Here is a 15,448-nt window from a genome sequence, read left to right as displayed (position 1 = left end):
AGCTGAACTCACGAAACGTAGGTTAACCAAAAAATCACCCAGACTGAATTAAACTAATGAAATTTATAACTGCTATTGTAGGAAAATTTTAACCGTTCCCGTTGAATAAACGAGTTGAAAATCCCGGATATAGTTCGCTGTCGTTACTGCTGTAACAAGAGGCTTATAAAAGCAAATGCTGGGAAGGAGCTTAGGGCAGATTGTTCAATCCAAGCAATCTACATTGATCGCAGTAACCACTGTCTGCGACCAGGGAAGAAAATTTTTCATTCGAAGTGTAAATGTCAAATAGAATAAACGTATTTGTACTTAGCTCTAACAAGCTCTAGTTATTTTCCGGAAGCATCTGGAAAAGTACTTCCGCTGATTTGGAAGTACCTGGAAGAACACTTCAGCTGGCGACGAGGATTATTCTGGATTGTCAAGAGCTCCAGAATTGAACCCGAGGAAGGATGGCGACGAACGAAGAACTCCAAGCGGCGATTGTGCAGATGACCCAGCTACTCCAACGGTTGGCCGTTCCTCAAGCAACCAACCCAGAGCAAGTATTGGAGTCCCTGTCGACCAATATCAGTGAGTTCTGTTTCGATCCGGAGAACGGCACCACTTTCGACAAATGGTTTGCCCGTTACTCGGATCTGTTCGAGAGCGACGCACGAAGCCTGGACGACGCAGCCAAAGTTCGGCTCCTACTCCGGAAGTTGGACACGTCCTCGCATTGTCGCTACGTCAACTATATCCTTCCGACGCTACCGAAGGACGTCACGTTTGCCGATACCATCAAGACGCTCAAGAAAATCTTCGGCAGGCAGACCTCCGTTTTCCACAAGCGCTACCAGTGCTTGCAGCTGGTGAAATCCGAGTCGGAAGACATCATCAGCTACGGTGGCAAAATCAACAGGGCGTGTGAAGAGTTCGAGTTTCAAGACTTGAAGATCGACCAGTTCAAGTGCTTGATGTTCGTCTGCGGTCTCAAGGCTCCACGCTACGCAGACATTCGAGCAAGGCTTCTTTCCCGCATCGAAGGTGAGACGGCACAAGCGCCGGTAACACTCCAAACGCTGATCGACGAATTCCAGCGAATCGTCAACCTCAAGTCGGACACCACGATGATCGAACATCAATCAAGTTCGAAAAACTCGGTCCGCAGCGTCTCCGAGACCATGCTTCGACGAAGTAACAGCACAGCTTCAAGCCAACCATCCAGCGGTTTTTGACAACTCGCTGGGACACTGCACCAAAACTAAGGTAAAGCTTTTTCTCAAACCTAACGCCAAACCCGTTTTCTGTCCGAAGCGCCCGGTTCCGTTCAACACCATTTCGCTGGTGGACGCCGAGCTGACACGTCTCCAATCGCTGGGAATCATCACGCCGATCGATTTCTCGGAGTGGGCCGCTCCGATCGTTGCAGTTCGCAAGCCGAATGGTAAGGTTCGCATCTGTGCGGATTATTCTACTGGACTCAACGAAGCGCTGGAGGCCAACCACTATCCTCTGCCTACACCGGAGGAGATCTTCGCACAGCTCAACGGGAGTGCCGTGTTCAGCATCATCGATCTCTCCGATGCGTACCTGCAGGTGGAAGTAGATGAAGAATCGAAGAAACTTCTCACCATCGCCACGCACCGGGGTCTTTTCCAGTTCAATCGCCTCGCCCCAGGGGTGAAGTCGGCGCCAGGAGCATTCCAAAGGCTCGTCGACACGATGATTGCTGACATTCCTGGTGTTCGATCGTTCCTTGACGACGCAATCGTTTTCGGAGCAACCTGGGAAGCACACAAGGCGTCTCTGGACAAGCTACTTCAGCGTCTAGAGGAATATGGGTTCCACGTCAAGCTGGAAAAGTGCCACTTTTTCCAAACCGAAATCGGCTACTTAGGGCACATCGTCGATCAAAATGGTATCCGTCCCGATCCGGCGAAGCTCCAAGCCATCGCCTCCATTCCGGCACCAACCAACGTGTCTGAATTGCGATCATTCCTGGGAGCCGTTAACTTTTACGGCCGATTCGTTCGCAACATCCACGAGCTTCGACATCCCCTCGACAAGCTTCTCAAGAAGGATTCGAAGTGGCAGTGGAACTCCGATTGCCAGCGGTCATTCGAGCAGTTCAAGCAAGTCCTGCAGTCCGATTTGTTGCTGACTCATTACGACCCGAAGCTACCAATCATCGTTGCGGCGGACGCATCCAGTACGGGTATCGGTGCAGTCATCTTCCACAAATTTCCCAACGGGTCTCTCAAGGCTATCCAGCACGCGTCAAGATCCCTCACTCCGGCGGAGCAGGCCTACGGACAGCCGGAAAAGGAAGCACTTGCGCTCATCTACGGGGTAACGAAATTTCACAAGTACCTCCTGGGACGCCGGTTCACACTCCAGACGGACCACAAGCCGCTCCTATCAATCTTTGGTTCAAAGAAGGGAATTCCATTGCATACCGCAAATCGTCTTCAACGGTGGGCGTTGATGCTGCTCAACTATGATTTTGAAATCCAGCACGTGTCCACAAACGACTTTGGTTGCGCCGACATGCTGTCCAGATTGATCGACCGTTCTAAGCAGCCAGAGGAAGATTACGTCGTCGCAGCGATTTCCCTAGAAGAAGACATGGTGAGCATTATTCGTGACACTATCAAGCAAGTACCAATTTCTTTCGCAGCGATCCAATCTGCCACGAAGGCAGATAAAGCACTACAAGCGGTGCTCAAGTTCATCCGTGAGGGTTGGCCAAACGAAGCACGGTCAATCACAAACCCAGACGTTCATCCTTACTTCACCAGGCAGGACTCCCTCACCCATGTCGACGGGTGTATTTTGTTCCACGACAGAGTTGTCGTTCCGAGCAAATTCCGACGGCAAATCCTGAAGCAATTCCATCGCGGACATCCAGGCATAGTTCGCATGAAATCTATTGCACGAAGTTTCGTCTACTGGCCGGGAATCGATAACGACATCGAGGATTTCGTCCGGCACTGCGTCCCCTGCTGTACTGCTGGAAAAACACCGGTCAAGACAACGCTCGAATCATGGCCCATGCCGGACAAGCCGTGGTCACGCATCCACATCGACTACGCTGGACCTGTGGATGGCGTGTTTTACCTGGTGGTAGTCGACCCGTATACCAAATGGCCTGAAGTGTACGCAACGAAAACCACAACGACCAAAACAACGATGAAGCTGCTCACAAACAGCTTCGCTACTTTCGGTATACCAGAAACTATCGTCTCGGATAATGGAACACAGTTTACCAGTCACGAGTTCCAGTCGTTCTGCGATCAGCAAGGTATTCACCACATCCGCACTGCACCATACCACCCACAGTCAAACGGGTTAGCAGAACGGTTCGTGGACACCCTGAAGCGCACCCTACGAAAAATTCGGTCGGGAGGAGAAACACTGGAGGAAGCATTGCAAACGTTTCTGCAAGTGTATCGCACAACACCAACGGCTGACCTCGGTGGAAAGTCTCCAGCGGAGGTGATGTTTGGACGGCCGATCCGCACAATTTCGTCCATGATACTTCCACCAAGTCATTCCACTGCAGCAGCTCAGTCGAAGGCAGAGAGTCAAAACCAACGATTCAACAAAAAGCACGGAGCAGTTTCAAGGCAGTTCGCTCCCGGTGATTCCGTGTATGCTCAAGTCCATCAAGGTAACTCTTGGCAGTGGCATGCCGCCACGGTTATCGAGCCTATCGGGAGAGTGAACTACAACGTGTTCCTGGAGGATCGTCAGCGGCTAATACGTTCGCACACCAACCAGTTGAAGCAACGTGCGGCCGAGTCTGTTCCAGATCGTGACGCAAACCAAGGTCCAAGCCCACTGTCGGTATTCTTCGACGGTTTTGGCCTAGACGTACCATCTGCAGCCGTTCAAGCAACAGCAACGAATCCTGATCCTTCCATCCCTCAAAACGAGAATGACCTGAGTCTTCAAGCGGAGGAAACCGACGAGTCGCAGTACTACACCGAAGGCAGCGATGAAGAAGATGAAGGCAATCCGCCGCAGTTGGATCCAGCACCAGTACCAAGTACGCCTCTGGCAAGGGAACGACGACAGATCCGTTTGCCTGCTAGGTTCGAACCCTACTGGATGACTTAAGGGGGGAGATGTTCAATCCAAGCAATCTACATTGATCGCAGTAACCACTGTCTGCGACCAGGGAAGAAAATTTTTCATTCGAAGTGTAAATGTCAAATAGAATAAACGTATTTGTACTTAGCTCTAACAAGCTCTAGTTATTTTCCGGAAGCATCTGGAAAAGTACTTCCGCTGATTTGGAAGTACCTGGAAGAACACTTCACAGATTAAGAGTGCCAGTACTACCCCTATCGCTTCCGACAAAAAAAAAATTAACGAAATGTTCAAGGACAATACTCTGTGCAAAACTTGACGTACACGTCGAGAGTAGTACAAGATGTACAAGAAGCTAATATTATTAAGAAAAATAAATATGGCTGACTTCAGTGGGCTGGTCACTTAGTGTGAAAGTCGAAAAACAAGCTGTTAATACATAATATTGAGCATTGAAAGTTTTACTTTTTTTGGACAAAGAATAAACAGTAAATTGAAATTTTTTTAGGTTTTATTCCATTGAACTAAGCTTACTGGTTTAAGCCAGTCCAGGCTTGAAACTGTGACCACTATTTATAACAGTTCATCGATTCTGTCTGTCAACCAAAACACAAAGCAGAAGCGGCATCAATACCATCAGGCGTAGCGCTGCCGACGGTTCACACACTGCTTGAATGTTTTTGTCTTTCCACTCTGACCGTTTTCGGGCAGCCATCCCGAGGTGAATGATCGAAAAAAATGTTAAATCAGTCAATCGCTAATATTTCGCTTGTGTTTTCAACTAATTGAAATTTATTAGCACTACAGTCGAATCTCCACATCTCGATGTTCTATATCTCGATATCTCTCCCTATGTCGATGATTTCATCGGTCCCTTCATTCTGCATACATTTTCACTCTCCGTATCTCGATATCCTCTATTTCTCGATATCTCCCTGTCTCGATGTGTTCCTAGTTGATTTTTGTTCTCGATTTTCTCTCCTTATGTCGATATGCCCATTATCAAACACTGAGGAAACGGAACGTATGAGGTACATAAGAATTTCTTATGGAATAACGACATAAGAAGTATTTTGTTCTTCATTCGAGAATCTTATAACATTCCACAACAGACTTATGAAATAACACTCATTACATAGACAGATATAATTCCATAAGAAACTCTTTTTGGATATCAAACGCATTGATCATTGACATTCATAAGACAATCTAATGGAGTACGATTTTCTTAACAATTTCATACGAAAATCTTATGAATTACGTGGAGAGATGCTAATAACAAAATATTCACGATTGAGATTCATAAGCGCGCTTATGACAATGATAAGTACACGCTATGTCTGAACCAGACGATTATAAAAATCGAATGTACATCGGATTTTTTCTCGCTAGAGATCAGTATTTGATCCATATTTTCATAATCGGAAGGTTTCAAAATATTCTATCGGTGAAATTTTTTCCATACATTTTGTATGGGCTGAAATGCGCCAAAAAGAGGGTTTCATGGGTTTTAGTATGAAAAATAGCTGAAAAGTGTAAAAAATCAAAATTTCACCGATAGAATATTTTAAAACCTTCCGATTATGAAAATATGGATCAAATACCGATCTCTAGGGAGAAAAAATCCGATGTACATTCAATTTTTATAATCGTCTGGTTCAGACATAGCGTGAAGTAACACTTGTGAAAAAGAGTCGACTTGCTATCAAAAACCACTTAAGAATTTCATACGAAATTCTTTTGGAATAAAGACATAAGAACCATCTAATGAGACTCATAAGAAAAACTTGTGAACTTCCATCGATCATTGCATTCATAATACAAATAGGTATAATATCATAAGATACTCTTATGAAGGATCATAGATATCAATTATGGAATTCTTTAGGACCATTATGTATTTAGAGAATCGCTCTTTGAATTTAGGAAAATAAAGATATTCATAAGGTCTCTAATGATAACGACAAGAATTTCTTGTGAATATCGGACGTTTTGTGTTTCATAAGAATCTTATGAAAGAGAGAAAACCAGTCAAGAAATTAATTCACAAGCGTTCTCTTATGAAATTCGTACGCAATTTCTGGCTCAGTGAAGGTTACTAGACTCGATTTCATTGATTCAAAACAGTACGGGAACCGAAAAGACGTTTGTTTGTTTATTATTTTCCTGGTAACGGAGTGGTTTTCAATCTAGTATTCATTGAAAATGTGTTCTTTGTCTCGATCTCTCCCTATCTCGATGGTCCCTTCAATATCAAGATGTGGAGAGTCAACTGTAGTAGCAAGAGCACAATCATTCCGTTGCGATACATATAAACAAGTTCAATTTTATGCTGCCTTTATCGAGTAAAAATGCAAAACCCCGAAAACCGGAAAAATCGTGTCACCACTGTGCTCGAGTGATTTCGCATTCGGGTTTGAAAACAAAAAACGTTGGGAAGAAGAAGATTACAGTTTTGAAGAGCCGTGACATTGGTTTGCTTTGGATTTTGACGGTCGTGTAGAAAAATGTGAATGTCGAGGTGGTAAATGTTTGCGACAGTACATTTCCCATCCCTGGTTAAGTCAGTTGCAAATATTTATAATTATAACCTTAATAACAATTGTATACTAGTTGAGCACAGTTTGGCCGTCTTTTAGAGCGTTTTTTAGGTTTTTCCGGTGCTATTTTGTAATTTTTATACAAATTATATTGAAATTTTAAGCCAAAAAGTTCCAATCAGGATTTCTCGAGATTCCACCTAGGGATTTTTTTTTTAAATTGGCCCAGATGGGCAGAATGACCTAAGGAATCGATCCCTGTACTCAGATTTGATGGACAATTTTTTTCACATAATAACGGTCTGTCGGGGTACAGTGCCTTAAGGGGCAGGATCTGTCATTGATTTCAAAATTTTCAAAAACAGTTTTTTTTCGTTCAAAATTAAGAATATTTGAATGATAATGTGTTCACTGTATTCTATACAGTGAACACATTTTCATCGAATAATGTTTAGTTTTGAACAGAAAAACTGCTTTTGAAGTTCCGATGATGACAATGATTACGATGACGGAGCGTTGAACGTTAAGGGGACACGGGAGACCGTGTTATTTTCCCTATCTTTCGTCTCACTCTAACAATAATCATCAAAACTTTGTGGAGGCAAATCTCGAGTTTTAGTGAACCGATGAAGCTGAAAATTTATCGGGTTGTGCACTACATATATATAGAATCATAGTGATACATTTTTGCATCTATATATGGAGTGGTTCTTGGGATTTGCTTCTGGAATGATGACGTCCCGTGCGGCCTTAACGTCAAAATCCCAAACAAAATTAAAACAGTGCAGACAGACACGTGCAGAATTCTATAATGTCGTTTTCGTTTTTAGCAACTGGGTCGGTGATCAACACATAAACAAACCAACGCACAGTGGGACGGTTTGAGGTTTTAGGAGGAAAGATGGAACTCACGCTTTCAATTGTGATTTTACGTAAAAATGATGTTCTACAAAGTTGTTCCTATTATTAAAAGATTTTTTTTGATCGGAACGAGAATTAGGGTGGACCTTTGTAAAAAAAGATAATCAGCAAAGCTTTTCAATTTTAAGGAACATTGATATAGTTTGTTCTACAAAGTTGAAGATCGGAAAATTTTAAACTGATTTGACAAAAAAAGTTTTTTCCTAGCTCGAAAATTGACCGCTTTAGAGCATTTTTCGCTATTGATGTAGGGTGGCCCATCATAAATGGATTTTTGTGTGTTTTATTTTTATTATTAAATTGAAATTTTCAAGTTTCTCAGCAAAACTGTCTTCCCATCACTTTCCACATAATTATAGATATAGCTAATGGATACAAATAGATACAAGAGTCTTTTCGTAATGAAAATTTCATTTACTTCCTTGGACATAAAGTATCATTTATACTAATACATACGATATACGAATGCAAAATTACAAATATGGCAAGAAAGCTTTTAGTTAATTATTGTTAAAGTGCTATTGACAACAATAACTTGAGAAGTATTGATCTGTTCCATTGGGGACGCAATGCCAAAACACATTTTTTGATACAATTTTCAACTAATGAAAAGTTGCCGACATTTTCATAACAAAAAAAAAAACATTTTTTTTTGTTTCTATAGTTGGGGAAACAAAGAGAATTGTGTTTGCATGACGATAGTATTTGTCAGCCTAAATTGCAAACAAAAATCGTTTTAATCTTCTCCGGATCTGTTTGTTAATAATATGACTGATTCATATGCTATTAACCGTTAATAACAGATTTTAAAAAGCATCTCCCAAATATACTACAAGGTTCAATTTTCTGGCAAGGCTATCTCTAAACTATAGCCTTAATTAATCAAAACATATATACATGATCAAATAATGCACATATTTAAAGCCGATAATTATTGCCTCGCGAAAAAAAAAATCTTTTTATTTGTCCCAGCTACATCTACATGTAAAAAACGTTGTTTTTCATAAAAAATGTTTATAACTATTCACCGTCAAAATTGTACAAAATTGTAATATGCATTTCAATCGGCTCTAAAGATGAAGGAGAAACAACTTGGCTGAGATATTTGAAAAAAAAAAAAAAAAATAAAACACTAAAACCTATTTTCGAAGGGCCACCCTACATCAATAGCGAAAAATGCTCTAAAACGATCAATTTTTGAGCTAGGAAAAAACTTTTTCTGTCAAATCAGTTTAAAATTTTTCGATCTTCAACTTTGTAGAACAAACTATATCAATATTCCTTGAAATAAAAAAGTTTTCATGGTTACTTTTTTTACAAAGGGCCACCCTAATTTTCGTTCCGACCAAAAAAATTCTTTTTATAATAGGAACAATTTTGTAGAACATCATTTTTACGTAAAATCACAATTGAAGGCGTGAGTTCCATCTTTCCTCCTAAAACCTCAATCCGTCCCACTGTGCAACGTCAAGCAAATTGTAGTTCAGTCGAACCTGAATAAGCCATTTTATGAGACGTTTCGAATCATATGAGTCCAGTTGTTAATTACACCTATCGTATGTCTGGTGAGTTGCACGCTTACTGTCAATGATGATGTCACGCTACACGATAAGTGTTCATCTGCAACAACCAGACAGCTCACCAATCCACCGCGAGGTGGATCGTGCTGAGTTGTTGAGTTGAAGGAGAGCGAAAGAAGGAAGGCACAAAAGTCTGTTTGACAGCTCTGCAGAAAGCGCGTGCGCACGGACAGAGCGCGTGCGCACGGAAAGAGCGCGTGCGCACGGAAAGAGCGCCAGTTCGGCTCGATTTGCAATGATCGGTTATTATTATTTTTTCGCTATTGGATATTCTATGGTTTGGTTGATCGATGTTAAAGTTTGTTTTAAAAGCAGCTCCACTTATTTTGAAACATATTGCCGTGTACAATAGTAGACAACACAACTAATTTAATTAAAATAATTTGAAATTATAATTAGTACATATACAAAAGGGGAAGAACGTTTAGGCTGGTTGTGCATTACGATAAAATCTCTTAACATAAGCAATGCTTGTTGTTGGTTCTTGTGGAAGGATCAACATGTTCGGCTTAACGAATCTTATTTTAAATATCGAATACCACCACATGCAATTGAACAAAAAGGATGTGATTACAATAGACTTTTGATATTTTCAATTCTGAACCACCGCAAAAAAAAATATTGGGAATCAAAATTCTCCTGAGAGGGATGATGTGGGGGAGGCTCATTCTAATTAATATTGTCGTTCAATTATGGGGATAAATTAAAATTGTTATTGTTCTATACATACTTATTTATTATAATTACCTGTAAATATTGATACAGCACAATTCAAGTATTTAAATATCAAATAGCAAACATAGATATGGTCGGTGTTCAGACAGACTGAACCAAGTGTTTTTTTCAATCGAGTAAGAAAAATGTACCCCAAACATGTGAAACATCAAAATATTATAGATATTTACCAGGTCCGTCACACTCGGGCTCAAATTGGGTACCACTTCTAGTACTGCATTCGGTCCCTCGGTAGTGCAAAAGGTACCCAAGTTTGACAGATCGCAGTACACTTTGAACGGCATTCTAGATTACCTTATGAGCCTTAAAATTTTGAACAATTGCAAGGGACATGGGGGTCTTAAATTTGTCTTTGTATTTACTGTAATAATGGAACTTATCTATTTGATGATAAATTTGTATCAAAATAACATGGAAGATTTAAAATTGATGGAGTTCTTTACGTATCCTTAGAGCTCCAAAATTCATCTAGTCTGGTCTGTCTAAACACCGACCATATGATTCTCAAAAACTCATGAGAATGGTATTTTACTCTTTGAACTGTCATTTAATTTGGATGTGTTTAAAAGATTTATAAATTTAATTTATTATTGATGTTACGAGCTATGTCTGTAGTTAAACTTAATGCTACACAAGAAATATATTTGAATCAAAGTATTTTTATATATAAATCATATGAAAAAAAAAATGTTTCAGAAAGTACTCTAGAATTCTTTGGGAGCGTATCCCGGGACTCTTCCTTAAATCATTCATGAATCCTTCAAATCCTCTCTGGGATTGTTCTGCTGAAAATCTTGAGATTATTTCTGAATTTTCTTCCAGATATCGCTTTGGGATTCATCCAAAAAAAAACGTTACCATTCCGGTATTACTTCTGAGATTCTTTCGGATATCCCATTGCGATTATTCTGGACATCTTTTTGGATTTTTTTTGCAGAACTCTGTATGTGATTTTGCGTCTATCTCATTAAGGATTACTTTTGGAATCCAAGAAATTTTTTTTTTGAAATTCTTGAAAATTGTTTGGGAAATACTATGGAAGATTTTACCAAAAATCCTGATGCAATCCATTTGGATATTTAAAGAGGATTTTATCAAAAAATGTACGACTCTACTAGAAATTCTTCGAGAATTCCTCCGAAAATAACTCTAGATTTTTATCCGGAATTACTTCTGGTATTTTTATGAGAATTCCTCTGGTATTCTTCCAAAAATGACTTGAGATGCTTTCGGAAATCTTTCTGAAATTCTTCAAGAAATTCCACTGAGATCTTTACGCCAATATCTTTGAAATACTGCTGGGACTCTTACAAAAATCCTATTGGAGTTTTTTTTCGGATATCTTTCTATTCTAAATTTTTCAATAAATTTTGCTGGGATTGTGCTGTAAAACCTGCTAAGATTCATCCAAAAATACGACTGTCATTCTTCCAGATATCATTCAAGAATTCCACCTTAAGTTTTCGTGAGATTCAACCGTAAATCGTTCTGGTATTTTTCAGAAATTCCATTGAGATTCTTAAAAATATCCTTCTGAAAAATTTTCTGAGAATTGTTTTGGGATTATAGAAGGATTTCCAGAAGAATTCCAAGGCGATCCATAGAAACATCACTTCTGTATGAAGGATTATCGTTAATATCTGAAATAATCCCATGAGAATTCTAAATCCAAATTACAGTGATATTCAAAAGAATCCCAGAAGTTATTTCGCCAGAATCCCTGAAAGATTTAAAGGATATTCACAGACATCCAGAATATTTCATGAATATTTTCCAGAATAATTCCGATGTCCAGATGAACTGCAGAAAGATTCATGGAATAATTTCAAACGGGATTTTCGGAATCATTTGAAAGTAACTTTTAGAAGATCCTCAGAAAAAGAAATCAGTAATCAAAGTAATCGAAAAAATCTCATTATTTCAAGCAATGCTCGTTGGTTCATGTCGAAGGATCAACATGTTCGGCTTAACGAATCTTATTTTAAATATTGAATGACACCACATACAATTAAACTAGTATGTGATTACAATTCTGAATCACCGCAAAAAAAAATATTTAGAATCACAATCCTTCTGAGAGGGATGATGTGGTGGATGCACATTCTAATTAAAATTGTCGTTCAATTATGGCGATAAATTAAAATTGTTATTGTTCCATAAATACTTGTTTATTATAATTACTTGTAAATATTGATACAGCATATAAAAAGACATTGGTCCAGAAATTACTCCAGAATTCTATGGAATTTCCCTCCTGGGATTCTTCCTTAAATCACTTATGAATCCTTCAAAACCTCTCTGGGATTGTTCTGGAAATCTAAAGCACAGACAAACAGACGTCACACTCTCATCATTGTCCATCGACCACCTTTTTAACGGTCGATTCAAATATATTGTAGGTGATCAATCCACCACCCGCAGCGCTCGCGTCGTTTTTGTTCGCGTTTGACGTTTGCTCACTACCGCCACCTGTTGGCTCATCGGCCAAACACACCGATTTTAGCATTGGGCGTACATATCCTTGTGACTATGATTTTTATCCAGATTTGTTCCAAGTGTTACGTCTGTTTGTCTGTGTCTAAAGATTATTTCTGATTTTTCTCTAAGTTCTTCTGGAAATCACAGAATACTTACAGATATCGCTTTTGAACTCATCTTAAAAACATCGTTAGCATTCCGGTACTATATCTGAGATTCTTTCGGATATCCTTTGTGATTCTTCTGGACATCTTATTGGAATATTTGAATAAATCTGTATGTGAGTTTGCGTTTATCTCCTTAAGGATTACTTTTGAAATCCTGGAAATCAAATTCGAATCGAAATTCTCGAAGATTCTTTCGGAAATTCAATGGAAGATTCTAACAAAAATCCTGATGCAATTCTTCTGGATATTTTAAGAGGATTTTGCCAAAAAATGTACTACGACTCTACTACAAATTCGTCGAGAATTCCTCCGAAAATAACTCTGGCCTTTTTGCGGAAATACTTCTGGGATTATTATGAGAATACCTCTGGTATTCTTCCGGAAATCACCTGAGATGCTTTCGGAATCCCTTTAGAATACTTTCGAGGATGCTTCCGAAAATCTTTCTGAAATTATTCTAGAAATGCCACTTTACGTCCATATTCTTGAAATTTGTCTGGGACTCTTCCAAAAATCCTGTAGGAAATCTTCCAGATATCTTTCTAGCATTCTTTCGGGAAGCCTTCTGGGATACTTTCGAAAATCTTTCTGAGGATCCTTCAAATCCTTCTGTTAAGGATTCTTGCAGAAATTCTTCCCGAATTACCTCTAGACTCTGGGAGTTTCCTGATTTTTTCAAGAAAACTGTTATTATTTCGACTATCTCTCTAGAATTCTTTCGGAAATTCTTCCACAATACCCCCAGATTTCTTTCTGTTATCCTGCTGGAGGACTTCAAAACATATTCCAAAGATTCTTCCAGAAATTTTACTGGAATTTTTCAAGAAATTCTGCTGGGATTCTTCCGTAAAACCTGCCGAAATTCATCCGGAAATACGACTGGAATTCTGCTTGAATGATAAGCATTCAAGAATTCCACCGGAAGTTTTTGTGGGATTCAACCGTAAATTGTCCTGGTATTTTGTTTAAATACACGGGATTCTTAAAAATATCCTTCTGAAAATTCTTCTGGAAATTGCTTTGGAATTAAAGGAGGATTTCCGGAAGAATCCCAGGTCGATTTATAGAAGAACCACAGAGAAATCACTAAAATATTATCAGGGAGATTTCTAAAGGAATTATTTTAAGGATTCTCGTAAATTCCTGAAACAATCTCAGGAGAATTTCGAATGGATTTTGAATGTTTTTTTTACAGTGATATCCAAAAGAATCCCAGAAGTTATTTCGCAAGAACCCCTGAAGATTTAATGAAAAGTCACAGACATCCAGACGATTTCATGAATATTTTCCAGAATAATTACGATGTCCAGAAGAGCTCCAGAAAGATTTACGGAACAATTTCAAATGGAATTTCCAGAACCATTTAAAAGTCACTTTCAAAAGATGCTCAGAAAAAGAAATCAGTAATCAATAGGAATCTCATAGGTATTTTTTTAAAGTCCCAGTGACTGTCCGGTAGTTTTCTTGGAGGATTTCCATTTGAAGTCAAGAGGGATTTTCAGAAAATTCTGCCAAGGATTTAAGAAAATTTTCAAGGAAAATAAATGATTAATCACGAAAAAAATCGAAAACACTTCCTTATGAATTTCCAGAAGAATCACAGATTTTTTTTTTCTCAAAAAATCTTAGAAAAAAATTGTAAAGAATCACGAAGTAATTTTCGGAATAATTCTGGATATACAAAATTATCTCAGGCAGAAACAATAAAATCAATAGCAATAAATCTATAAGAATATAAGAAGGATTTCTGTAAGAATATAAGGAGGATTTACAAACAATTACAGAGGAATTTTCGGATGATTTCCATAAATAAAGATTTAAAAAAATCCCCGTCATCTGGAAGATTCTTAGCAGGATTTTCGGAAGTATTCCACAGGGATTTCTGGAAGAATTCCATTGGGATTTACAAAAGAATTCCAGAGGAATTTCCGAAAGAATCCCAAGAATTTGCACGGAAGAAAGTGAAGTGAAATAATAGATTTTTTTGATTATAGTCTCAGGCGTCTTTCCGAGAGTATTCTAGAATAATAGGTATAATCTAAGACATTTTTCGGAAAGAATCTCAAAGGGATTTTGAAGAACTTTCAAAGAGTTTCACGGAAGAAATACTGAAGAATTACGAGGAAAATATCAGAATTTAAATAATAATTTCGATTGGATTTCCAGAAGAAATCCCGAGAAATTTTGTGAGAATCTCCGAACCCAGATTTTTAAAATAGATTCCATTACACTGGAAAGTAATCATTAAATCATTTTCGGCAGAATTCCAGAATTTTACGGCAGAATTCCAGAATTTTACAGCAGAATCCTGAAAGGATTTCCATAATAACCCAAGATGGGTTTCTGGGATAGTCCAATAGGAAGTCCCAAAGAGGTTATTGGAAAAATCAGAGCGATCAAAGAAATAACTACATATAATAATTTCAGAAGGGTTTCTGAAAGAATCTCAGTGAATTTTCAAGATGTCCTCTAGAAACACAACTAATATATACTAATATTTACAACTCAATACTTAATTATAAATTGCGTTAAGGTGATTATAGAACAAAGCCACACCTCAAATTTTCAAAAGCACAAGACTTGAGAACCAAACAGCTCTCACCGTTGAAAATTTATCCCATTAGTCACCACCAGCAAGCAAGCAGATTGATTGGTTTTCAACGCAAACTGTTGTCAGATTCTCCAGTCTTGTGCCCTTGTTTGGCTTTTTTTATAATCACCTTAAGCTGAGTGTACGCCATCCAGTTTGGGGGCGGATTGACGGTATCGAAGTGGATTAAAAACAATTATAGGAGAACGTGTGGAAAATACATATGAACTGCGCAGAATACATCAGACCGATTTAGCATTGCTGTGCCCTTCTAAAAGCATTTTAGCATTATATTTATTAAAATGTTTGATAATAGTAGAACATTGATCATCAGTTGATTTTCCGCTACTGTTTTTTTTTAAA

The sequence above is a fragment of the Aedes aegypti genome, chromosome 3 (genome assembly GCF_002204515.2).
Source record: "Aedes aegypti strain LVP_AGWG chromosome 3, AaegL5.0 Primary Assembly, whole genome shotgun sequence".
NCBI classification, from domain to species: domain Eukaryota; kingdom Metazoa; phylum Arthropoda; class Insecta; order Diptera; family Culicidae; genus Aedes; species Aedes aegypti.
Note: the sequence above shows the minus strand (reverse complement) of the source record.